The sequence below is a fragment of the Odontesthes bonariensis genome, chromosome 3 (assembly GCF_027942865.1).
Source record: "Odontesthes bonariensis isolate fOdoBon6 chromosome 3, fOdoBon6.hap1, whole genome shotgun sequence".
Classification (NCBI taxonomy): domain Eukaryota; kingdom Metazoa; phylum Chordata; class Actinopteri; order Atheriniformes; family Atherinopsidae; genus Odontesthes; species Odontesthes bonariensis.
The window spans coordinates 9,033,138-9,046,587 of NC_134508.1; positions in this window are offsets into that span (position 1 = coordinate 9,033,138).

The following is a 13,450-nucleotide window of genomic DNA, read 5'->3' on the forward strand; positions in this document are numbered from 1 at the left end:
TAACACCCGAAGAGAAGAAAAGCAGGTGACAGTGGGCTGAAGAGAAGCAGCAATGGACTGTGGATGGTTGGATGGAAGTGAGACTCAGAGATGGATCACCAAGGAGACGATGCTGGAACTTTAGTTTGGTCAAATTAAACACAAAAAGATGACGGGCTGAAGGAAACCAGCACATTTCCACCATCAGTGATGATGTGCTGCTGATGGTAAAGGACCAGGGGAGGTGGCAGGTAAAGGACAGGAGGAGAAGGCAGGTAAAGGACCAGGGGAGATGGCAGGTAAAGGACCAGGGGAGATGGCAGGTAAAGGACCAGGGGAGGTGGCAGGTAAAGGACCAGGGGAGATGGCAGGTAAAGGACCAGGGGAGGTGGCAGGTAAAGGACCAGGGGAGATGGCAGGATAAAGGACCAGGGGAGATGGCAGGATAAAGGACCAGGGGAGATGGCAGGTAAAGGACAGGAGGAGATGGCAGGTAAAGGACCGGAGGAGATGGCAGGTAAAGGACCAGGGGAGATGGCAGGTAAAGGACCAGGGGAGGTGGCAGGTAAAGGACCAGGGGAGATGGCAGGTAAAGGACCAGGGGAGGTGGCAGGTAAAGGACCAGGGGAGATGGCAGGATAAAGGACCAGGGGAGATGGCAGGTAAAGGACCAGAGGAGATGGCAGGTAAAGGACCAGGGGAGATGGCAGGTAAAGGACCAGGGGAGGTGGCAGGTAAAGGACCAGGGGAGATGGCAGGTGAAGGACCGGAGGAGATGGTAGGTGAAGGACCAGAGGAGATGGCAGGTAAAGAACCAGAGGAGATGGCAGGTAAAGGTTCAGAGGAGATGGCAGGTATAGGACCAGGCAGATGGCAGGTAAAGGACCAGGGGAGATGGCAGGTAAAGGACCAGGGAGATGGCAGGTAAAGAACCAGAGGAGATGGCAGGTAAAGGACCAGAGGAGATGGCAGGTAAAGGACCAGGGGAGGTGGCAGGTAAAGGACATGGGGAGATGGCAGGTAAAGGACATGGGGAGATGGCAGGTAAAGGACATGGGGAGATGGCAGGTAAAGGACCGGAGGAGATGGCAGGTAAAGGACCGGAGGAGATGGAAGGTAAAGGACCGGAGGAGATGGCAGGTAAAGGACCAGGGGAGATGGCAGGTAAAGGACAGGAGGAGATGGCAGGTAAAGGACCAGGGGAGGTGGCAGGTAAAGGACCAGAGGAGATGGCAGGTAAAAGACCAGGGGAGATGGCAGGTAAAGGACCAGGGGAGATGGCAGGTGAAGGACCAGGGGAGATGGCAGGTGAAGGACCAGAGGAGATGGCAGGTAAAGGACCGGAGGAGATGGTAGGTAAAGGACCGGAGGAGATGGCAGGTAAAGGACCGGAGGAGATGGCATGTAAAGGACCAGAGGAGATGGCAGGTAAAGGACCAGGGGAGGTGGCAGGTAAAGGACCAGAAGAGATGGCAGGTAAAGGACCAGGGGAGGTGGCAGGTAAAGGACCAGAGGAGATGGCAGGTAAAGGACCAGGGGAGATGGCAGGTAAAGGACCAGAGGAGATGGCAGGTAAAGGACCAGGGGAGATGGCAGGTAAAGGACATGGGGAGGTGGCAGGTAAAGGACATGGGGAAATGGCAGGTAAAGGACTAGGGAGATGGCAGGTAAAGGACCAGCGGAGATGGCAGGTAAAGGACCAGAGGAGATGGCAGGTAAAGGACCAGAGGAGATGGCAGGTAATGGACCAGGGGAGATGGTAGGTAAAGGACCAGAGGAGATGGCAGGTAAAGGACCAGAGGAGATGGCAGGTAAAGGACCAGGGGAGGTGGCAGGTAAAGGACCAGAGGAGATGGCAGGTAAAGGACCAGGGGAGATGGCAGGTGAGATGGCAGGTAAAGGAACGGAGGAGATGGCAGGTAAAGGACCAGAGGAGATGGCAGGTAAAGGACCAGGGAGATGGCAGGTAAAGGACCAGGGGAGATGGCAGGTAAAGGACTAGGGGAGATGGCAGGTAAAGGACCAGGGGAGATGGCAGGTAAAGGACCAGGGGAGATGGCAGGTAAAGGACCAGGGGAGATGGCAGGTAAAGGACCAGGGGAGATGGCAGCCATTACCTCTGCAGGAGATGCTCAGGTGGACTCTGTTCTCGTCCCATCAGTCAGAGGGAGGTTTGGTGAAGCTGAGCTCATTTTTTCAGGATGTTGACGCATCGTTCTCCAGAGCAAAGACCTATTGTCATAACGACACCAAACAGTCCATGACAAGGCTCAAATCCTGCAAAGCCGATCCGTCCAAATGCTGAAAAAGAAAGCTGGAACCTGGGTTGATGATGAATATTCTAACGTCTATGCTCGGTTTGTGTTCATCGTTGAGCTACATCTGTGATTTTTCTTCCTGCTAAATGAAACCACTGGAAGAATGTCCTCATCTTAGTTCTGTGGCCTTAAGGAGATTTAAACTCAGAGGCTCGACTCCAGGCTGACTAACTGACACACATGGAAAAGGGTAAGAGGCTAAGCTCTCCCGAGAGTCAGAAGAAGAACCACACATCTAAAAATTGAGAATCCAAGTTTGACGAGTGATTAAAGGTGCCATGGCATGAAAATAAATGGAGGCTTTTATATATTTTTATAGGCTTTAGTGGTCCCCTTATACTGTATCTTTTTCCCCAAAATTCTGCCTTGGTGCAGAATTACAGCCAGTCCCAAAAATGAGCTTTCCTTAGGATCCTCAGAATGAGCTGTTTAGGGACTGCAGCTTTAAATGCAAATTAGGAGGAGAAAGGCGGAGCAAAGCGGAGGGTGGGGGTGTGGCCTTACTTACCCCGTGGTACCATGCGCAAATGTTTTGTGAATCGCTATGGCACGTAGATGGCACGGCAGCCCTATGCCGTAAAACTAGCGAAACCTGTTGAAATGAGCTTACTTTGATAATATGACGAACTAGTTAGTGAAAAACTCTCCTAACACAGTCAAACATCAAGCAAGTGCTACACAAGACGGTGATGGACCCTGGAGCCTGTGGACGGTTACTGCTCGGATGGAAAACCTGTTCAGGGAGCAGCTCTTGACACTGAAAACACATTTCTTGCTCACAGAGACAGTCACCCTGTACCTGTTCTCACTATTGATTTTCACTCGCGCCTAAAACTCCCCGTTCGCGGCTGAGCGACCTTTCGGTGACATGGAATGAGTGCCATGTGCTGTCAGCCTGCAGGATGTGGCTCTCAGGGTTCGATTAACAGATGCGGCTGAGAGGAAATGTAAAGTTGTTAGTCACAAAATAACAAGCATAACAAGCAGCCTTTATAGTTTATTATTGTTTATTGTTTATTGTTTGTTTGCAATTTAATAAAACATTACAAACAAGAGTATATCATATAAAAGAAAGAAATAGAATAAAATAAATAAATAAATACATTTACACAATAGATAATAAATGATAAGCTGCAATGAATCAGTGCTGGAGAGGTTAGAAACACTGGGAGGGCACTGGAAAAAAAATCAAAGTCTCACCAAGTATATTTGTCTCATTTCTAGTCAAAATATCTCATTACACTTAATATAAGACACAACTGCCTAACAAGTACTATTTCAGCCAGATATAGGGACTTGTTTGAAGACAATACATCTGGAATATCTTGTTAAATGAAAAAGTCTTGAAAACAAATTGTTTTGAGTCAGATTTCATATGAAACAAGCTTTTTTTTTAACATTTAAAGAGGTTTTTAAGCTAATTTCAAGATCACTTTTATCTCAAAAGTCTCAAATATCACATCTTATTTCAAGAAATCTTGACAAGCCGATTTTCACTAGTTCCATTGGCAGATTTTTTTGCTTATTTCAAGCAAAAACGTCTTGTTTTTGTTGTTTTTCATACTTATTTTTGGAGGGGCATTTTTTCCAGTGGGCTTATCGAGAACCTCACCATTAAGATAATAAACAAAATTAAATGTATCTTATCAGGATAAAACAACAAATGGATTAATGAGAGAGAAAAAAAAAACAAAGAATAAAAACAACATCACAAAAATCAATAATCAAGCAATGAATCAAGAAATAAATTACAATAAATCAAAATACTAAATTGCAATGGCAACTATAGACAAAAAAGAGAAGAAAAAGTATTAAGACAGTCCCATAGAGTACAGGTGATCTTTTAATTTCCTTTTAAAGAGAGCTGTTTGTCAGGTGAATATACTTTTTCCATAAAGTTACACCTTCATATTTGATGGGACCAGGGATAGTATAATTTCCTGCTCACGCTTTCATCATTTCTGTTTTCTTAAGAACTCCCGCTGCAGTCCTCTGAGTATCTACTCATTTCCAGCTCATACACCTGACAAATTGAGTTTATTTAAACCATCAACCGTCAGATGTGCACAAGTTCTAATGTGGTGTGACTTTAAAAGCCCTTAAAAAAAACAAAATGTAGACAGATGATGCGCCTGAACTGCCATTTAGGAGACCGTGTCAAATCTTTCTCCGCCTAATGCCCTTCAGAGGTCCCGACGGACTGCCTGCTATTTGTTCCCTTCCCTTTCCAGGTGAGCGTGACAGGGTGCACTAAAATTGGTAAATTCCACACAGCCAGCTGGGAGGGTCCAGGCATTATTTTGTCCTTTCAGCTCAACATGGTGGCGGTCAGAATAAAAAGGCCTGTTGCTCTACACATTGCTATAGAAAGTGGAAGTAGTGATAAATTTTTAGGCTGTGTTTTAGGATCGGAGCCAATATGATCTGCATCGTTACAGAATACATTTGATCAGCTGCAGTTTAATTATTATCTCCCACATTCTGAGATATTTTGTGTCAGTCAAATGGAAACCAAACTAAAAAAAAAAATATATCTATCTATATCTATAAATAGATATAGATATATATAGATTTAAGATGAAAAAAACACTCTAAAATACTAAATAAAGAGCTTTAACTGCAGTAAAAACATTCAGCAGCACGCAGATAAGTCATATATATATATAGTTATATATATATATATATATATTGCCAGAGTAAAAAAAAATTAGTTGCACAAATTATTTTTTTTTTTAATTAGTTAGTTTGTTCAACTAATTTTTTCTTAACCAAATTTAAAATGAACAAATAATAATAATTTTTTTTTTTAATTTTTTAATTTTTGGAACTAATTTTTTTTTTTTTTTTTAAACAAAAATTAATATTAACAAATTACTATTATTTTTTTTAACTAGTTAATTTTTGCAACTAATTGTTTTTAAGAAAAATTAAAATGAACAAATTATTATTATTATTATTATTATTATTATTATTATTTTATTTTTTTAACTAGTTAATTTTTCCAACAAATTTTTTATTTTATCTTTTTGTAACAAAAATTTATATTAACAAATTATTATTATTATTATTATTATTATTATTATTTAACTAGCTAATTTTTGCAACTAATTTTTTTATTTTATAAAATTAGCATATTATTATTATTATTATTATTATTATATATTTTTTAATTAGTTAATTTGTCTAACAGTTCAATGGTCCATTTACAACACTACACATTTAATAGATGTTGGTACAATATGTCTTGAAAATGGTCCGTATGGAATCATCGTTCAATTAAATTTATTTATTTATAAAACCCCTTTCATACAAAAAGCCACAGAGGCCGCCGCCACTGGAAACCCCGGATAAGGACAGTCCAGGGTTCTCACCATAGACGTAGGGCTGCAGTCACAGAGATAACGATACCGTGGCAACGACCTTTGGAGACCAAGCGGGAAGAACCCCCGAGATGGAGGACCCCCATGAGGAAGACACAGGAGTTTATAAATGTTGGACAATAAGACCAAAATAAAAGCAAGAAGTGTAAAATATCAATTAAAAACAGAAAGCCACATAAATAGGTGGTATTTAAAATAAATAGAAAATTATACAATTAAATACTTAAGAAATAAAACTGTAAAAATTCAACAAGATTAAAAATAAATAAGATAAAAATAATAATGAAGAATAAAATTAACAAAATGAATAAGATAAAAAAATAATAATAAAAAATAAAAACAAAAATAACAAAATAAACAAGATAAAAATAATAATAAAAATAAAAACAAAAATAACAAAATAATTAAATAAGATAAAAATAATAATAATTTGTGAAAAATGTTAAAAGGCTAAGTTAAAAAGGTCTTGAGCCTCTTTTTTAAAAACATCAACAGTCTCTGCAGCCCTGAGGTTCTCTGGCAGGCTGTTCCACAGATGAGGACCGTAACAGCGGAACAAGGTCTCACCATAAGTTTTGGTTCCTTTGTCAACGCCAAAACGAGGCTGGAACTCGGCTCACAGGACCCAGCAGGGGGTAAGAAAATGTTCATAAATGATGTTGCTAATATGGGATGTCATACAGCTTCATGTCAAAAGAGGCGAACTATCCCTTTAATGCAGTAGTGATGCAACCTGCCAAAATAAGACTGAACATGAGTCATGGAAACACCTTATGTCAGCTTGGACCTTTAACTCACTTCATCCCTTTTGTTCTACTGTCATCATCTCTATCACCAGCACTGCATGAGAACACTTTGATGCTGAACACCGGCCCCTGAAGCACAATTAACTGCATTAAAGCTGCAGAAGAGTATTTATTTAGCACGTTTCTTCTTTGACTCGCGCTGAGATCCCTGGTCTCCGTCTCTCTTTTGACCTCCTCAACACTTTCTCTGGCTCACTTTCTCTTCTCCGCCTCCATTATGAATTTCTGAGCTGACAGCTAATGAATATTTCCATTATTTAGCGATGTAGAAATCAATGTCTCATTAACATGAGGGTGTGTTTGTCCAAGCCAAGATCAGGACACAAGCATCCGTATCCTCTTCACCTCTACATCATCACTTATTTATTAGAAATCAATTATGCAGAGTTGAAGCGGTTTGTTCTGGTCTTGCCCAGTTCGCTGTAATAGTGAGAAATTTGACTCCACTACGTTATAATATTGTCAAGTCTCTACATCTGTATCTCAGGATGTCCAGACAACCCCAGGACATGATCAGACTGTGGCTCGTTTCATTTCTTAGATAAAGATCTATCAACGTGGCTCAAATCGGTCATAAATATCTCATAAATGCTTTATTTTAGGGAAGTAAATTATTACATCTCAGAGTTTGCTCAAGTGAGTCAAACAACAGACTAAATGCCCCACAGTATACACATTAGGTTCACATTAGGCAAACCGAGCCACCTGGTCTGCATATTTACGTCCTACATGTTGACCTCCTAACACCTGAGGTATGTCGTCACATATTGACACATATGTTTATTTTTAGTGCAGGTGAAGACTGTCAGTGGGGTTACACTCGAAAAAATCAAAGTCTTACCAAGTATATTTGTCTCATTTCTAGTCAGAATATCTTATTACACTTAATATGACACAACTGCCTAACAAGTACTATTTCAGCCAGATATAGGGACTTGTTTGAAGACAATACATCTGGAATATCTTGTTAAATGAAAAAGTCTTGAAAACAAATTGTTTTGAGATTTCGTATGAAACAAGCTTTTTTTTCCATTTGAAGAGGTTTTTAAGCTAATTTCAAGATCACTTTTAAATTAAAAGTCCTAAATATCACGTTTTATTTCAAGAAATCTTGACAAGCCGATTTTCACTAGTTCCATTGGCAGATTTTTTTTGCTTATTTCAAGCAAAAACGTCTTGTATTTATTAATTTTCTTACTTATTTTTGGAGCGGCATTTTTTACAGTGTACATGGCACTGAAAGGATCGGATTATTGGCTAAATTACACTAGGTTACACTTACTAAATAAACAAAAAGTTATTTGTGTTTTGGGAAATCAATTGGGGATGCAAGGGGAGACCCTTGTGGTGGTGGGCAACTGTGCCCACCACCACAAGGGTCTCCCCTACTCCGGCTTCCTCCCACCGCCCAAAAACATGCATGTTAGGTTAATTGATGGCTCTACGTTGTCCCTGGGACTGAGTGTGGATGGTTGTTTGTCTCGTTTGTCTGGACGGGTCGCCCAATGGCAGCTGGGATGGAGTCCATTAACATGAGGGTGGCTTTCTACAAAGAGTTCATTTTAGTCCTAACCATGATTGCTTGGAAGTAGCTTTGATTTCCAAAAGTAACCAAACAATCAGTCTGGATGCATTCCTGTCGAACACCACCTCTGGCATCATTCAGTGGGGTTACATGGCACTGAAAGGATCAGATTATTGGCTAAATTACATAAGACTGAGTTAATGCTCCTTGGATATATATCCATCTGTAAATATGATGTATGAATGGACCAGCATGCGTGTTCACTGTATGTTCAAAGGCTGCATCTGCCCACAAACGCAAACATGAAAATAATGAATCCGATTCTGTGGCAGCACTTCAGTCCAATGCTCTTCTTTGGCAAGAAGGATTGAGGGTTATTTACTGTATATTCATCTCTATACACATCGAGTCTTGCAGGAGAATGTGCATTTTGTTGCATTCTTTGATGAAATAAACACTGTTAAAGTGTATTTACACAAACCTCCTGGTGCCACAATACACAATACTGGTTTTGCTGAGAGATGCTCTTCACTTTCCAAAACCGGGGAAGTGTTTTTCTGAATGTTGTGCACAGGAAGGTTCAGCTTTGTAATGCTGCATGTACACCAAGAGCTGGAGAAGCTTCGCTTGAGAATTTGCTTTGGTAGCTTTGGTAGCTTTGGTAGCTCGTGACGTCACATTTAGAATGTTCAATTTTTAAAGGCCCCGCGGAAAAAAAACATGAGGAAAGAGAGGGCAGGGACACGAATAAACGTGTTGTTATTTACAATTTGTTATACAAGATATACATCACGTTACAAATGATGTAAAACTACATTAGGTACACCTGAGAAGAGCAGGAATAGCAGAGGCAGCTGTGAAAATAAACTAAATTCGAAATAAAATCCGAAATAAATCCGAAATAAAACTTAATTGCAGTGAGAAAGGTATGTGTGGGGTTACTACACTATTGTATTGAAGCACTCGATACGGCAATTGCAACAGTCTCAGGATTAAACGACTATTGTTTGGATAGGAACTAAAGTTTACACGTCTGTTTCCGCGGACCCCGCGGATTGTCGGACCCCTACAATCTGTGGATTGTCATTGGTTTTCGCCGAAACGCGTCATAGCTCATTACCATAATATTAGCTTGAGTTTAATCGCTGGAATCCACTCTGGTAGCGCAGTTCTCTCACCCTCCATAGAGAAATAATGATTTCCGGCGCTCAGGTAGCGTAAGTCGCTTTTGGTGTACACGCAGCATAAGACTTCACAGTAACAGTAAGGTGTTGCGGCAGAATGCTGATGGCTGAGGCTACAGCACCGCTGCATGAAAACATAGAAACTGTGTCTCTATGCTCAGAACGTAAAGAAAGTCCAACCCGAAGTTCTCAGTTCACCTGTTAACGTATTACACATAATTATTAGGGCTGGGCAACGATTGAAATGTTTAATCTAATTAATCACATGATTTCCCTGATTAATCGCGATTAATCGCATTTGTACGCAAAATCCAAAAGTAGTGTATAGCTTTTAGCATTTAGTTTTACTTTAAATGTGCTGCCATATGAATGAAAGTGCCATAACATTTGTTGTGCAAACACACTTTTAACATCAGCATCTTTCTGTAGTTTTTATGTAGAAGCCTCGCTCCACTGTCTGTTTCCTTGAATGACTTGCTGCTATCAGTTGTGTGTTTTGCCTTTAAGTGATATTTTAGACTGGAACTACTACGCTGAGAAGACAATTCAACTTGGCAGTGTTTACAGATGACTTTGGTTCTGTCGACTCCGCCGTCTGGAAGAACTTTAAAATGAAAATGGCCGAGTAAAAGTTCCGTACCCTTCTCCATGTTTGGTGGATCCGCCGATTACTTTCTTTTCCGGTTCCGCAGCAGACAGCAACAGACTTTTACAAAATAAAAGCCTGTGAGCAACAGACTTTTACAATAATAAAATAAATGATAAAACCTGCGTTAATGCGCAGCAAAATATTTATCGGCGTTAAGTAATTAAAGGTAGGGTAGGAGATCCTGGATTTTGAGTCCAGCGAAGCTGCATTTTGAAAATACATCGGTAAAAAGTCCCAACCCTTTTCTTCACTTTCCCCCCGAAGGCACGCCTCTTCATGAACGCGCACGAGCACGAAGGTGCACGAGCGCTGTTCTGACAGCAAGCATCGATCGTTGCCATCTTTAGTATTTAGTATTTAGTATTTAGTTTATGCTAACTATACGTTTAATAATGCTAGGTGCTAGCCAAGCTGGCTCTAGTTTAGCTTCCTGCCAAGCTTCTGGACGCGTAATTCGTTCACGGAGCAGGGTACGCGCACAGGGAGAAGGAGGGGGAGGGAGGAGCATATTGCAGTTTGATAGACGGCATCAGTATCCAATCATTGTGAACGGTCCGTTCACAATGATTGGATACTGTTTTTCCTAGATTGTACGTTCTAGAGGCCACTAAAACTTTTCATATTTGTGTCAAAACTTTTAATTAATTGGTTGCAAAGGGGGTGTGAAGAGTATTTCAAGCAATATGTAAAAAAATGTTCCAGAAAAAGATCCCCTACCCCGCCTTTAACAAGTTAACGCGATAATAATGAGTTAACTCACCCAGCCCTAATAATTATATATTTGTTTCATCGTGATGGGGTTTGGAAGACGAGCTCAGTTCCGAATGAAATCACTGCTTTGAAACAGTCCAGTTAAGATCTTTCTAGTTTAGCTGGGATGCCTCGTGGAAGAAGATCTTCGGAGGTTTCCTGTCAAAATATGCCAGCATTTGTTTTCAGGAAAGACAGAATTCAAACCTCTCCGACTTCCCATTGAAGGTTTCTTTGATGCCTCCAACTGTGAGGAGACCCCAACACAGACCCAAAAACATTTAGGAAGTGTGCTCTACTCTCTGGCCCTGATATGTATTCTGTTATTCATTTATCGAAGCTTCATCCTCCACACTCCGCCATGAAAAATAGCTCTACTTTTTGCATGCCTGATTTGATTCATCACGCCTGTAATTGTGTTAGTCATTCTCTAGATGATGATGCGGTGTATTCCATCTTGAGTTTAATATCATCTGAAAAACACAGCCACGCTTGTACTTGGTGGTTTTAAAAACGATTCAGAAATATTTGGGCTCAGGATCAATCTTTGTTATTTTAGCCATCTGCAGAAACATATTAAACTTTCAATTGGATAATGGGCTAAAAGTGCAAATTTATAGCTTCAATTTGTGGATATTTGCATCTAAATTGGAAAAAGGGTTAAGTGATTATAACCAGAAATAAAAAATCTGTTCCTTATACACATCTGATCCTCTTCAGAGTCATTGGTTAGGGGGGGGGGGGGTTGGAGCCCATCATAGCTTGGATACACAGTACAATGTGGACAGTGTGCCAACCCATCACAGTTTAGCATGAAAATAACAGCTGGAAAAAAATGAAAAAGCTCCCTGAAGCTGAGGGATTGATTCTTTGTGGGTTCCTCATTACCCTTTTCCAGATAACAAACTGTTATATATAAAAGTGAGATCTCATGTGCAGACTAAAGTAACTCCATATTAAGTTGCTCTTTTCTTCTCACTGTCAAAAAATAACAAAAAAACAAAAAAAAAAACAATTGCCTTGCCTGTTATGCCGGCTCAGCATTCCCGCTGCAAACAGATGCAAACTGAACCTCCCTGAAAAACTGCAGCAGACAGCAAGCAATACTGTGAAGATTAAATTATTAATAGTGTTTTTTACTGAGCACCAATAACCTCCAAGAGAGGACTGCATAAATCAAGCTGTCCAAAAGTAAATGATGTTTTTTAAGAAACAGAATTGTTAGAACAGTGGAAGTGGATTTATGCAACAAAAAGCAGCTGCCGGGAGCGTGTGAGTGTGTGTTTGCAGGCGTGCGCTTGTGAATTCTGGCACCACAAAAGGAAATACATTATTATTAATCCGTCTCCTTTTCACTCTCTGAGACGCAGACCACTGACCTACCAGTCGTGTCTGATCTGAAACACATTAAAACTAAACAAACGTGACTGAAAGCAGAAGTGTAGAAAGTGTAGAAAGTGTAGAAAGTACTGGGCGGATGGTCGTATGTGGAGCTTCACCAGTGTAATGTGACAGTTCTTTCACAATATGGATGGAAACTGTTCCTTTATGCTGTTAATTTGTGTCCTCAAGTACGTAATTTGAATAATAGATGAACAAAAAGATTTTTGTTTTGTTTTGGGAAATCAATTGGGGATGCATGGTGGTGGGCAACGGTGCTAACAACCACAAGGGTCTCCCCTACTCCGGCTTCCTCCCACCGCCCCAAAAACATGCATGTTAGGTTAATTGATGGCTCTACATTGTCCCTGGGACTGAGTGTGGATGGTTGTTTGTCTCGTTTGTCTCCAAGTGGCCCTGTGATGGACTGGGTACCAGGGTACACCCTGGACGGGTCACCCAATGGCAGTTGGGATGGAGTCCATTAACATGAGGGTGGCTTTCTACAAAGAGTTCATTTTAGTCCTAACCATGATTGCTTGCAAGTAGCTTTGATTTCCAAACGTAACCAAACAATCAGTCTGGATGCATTCCTGTCGAACACCACGTCTGGCATCATTCAGTGGGGTTACATGGCACTGAAAGGATCGAATTATTGGCTAAATTACATAAGACTGAGTTAATGCTCCTTGGATATATGGCGGTGAATGAATCGAATCATAGGCACAAAGCGTGTCATACTCCGGTATGATAGGTGGCGCTGTACCCATTCCAACTGTTGCTAATAGAGCCACTTCCTGTTGACCTCTTCACCACCAACAACAACAACAAACTCAGGCATTGGAGAAAGATGGAGAACGCAGAGCAAGATGAAGCTACATCCCTCTACATTTGGTCTGTGATGAGTTGCTTGTTGCACAAACTCGATGCACAACGGAGCATTCTCCATCGCGTTGTTTTTTTCTTTCAGACGGCGACAACAACAGGAATATCGTCTCCTTCGACTTCCGGGTCAGGACCCTGGTAAAAAATCTGGAGCATGCGCAGAACGCAAAGTCTAATTCACCATGTGCTTCAGCGTCTACAAGCAGGTTTAGAGTGACTTTCAACCCAGTTATCTCAGGGTCTTAATCCGATCCGATCCAATTTATAGTCAGATTAAGGTGTCTATATGAACTTAATAACTCAGTCTGATTGTAATTTAGCCAACAATTCGATCCTTTCAGTGCCATGTAACCCCACTGAGTGTTAATGTCTAAACCTAACCAGGAAGGGACCAGTGTCAAAAACATGCCCTGTAGTTGAACTACAGGGCATCACTTTAGAATGATGTTTGTCTCTAAACTGAGACGATCAAATGAGCCACATTTCCCTCCAGACATCTGTAGGGGAGAGAAGTTTAAAGGATACCTGCATAGGTCGTGCTGAAGGTAACAAAGAAACATTGATTGTTTCTATCAGAGGACTTACTAAAGTGAT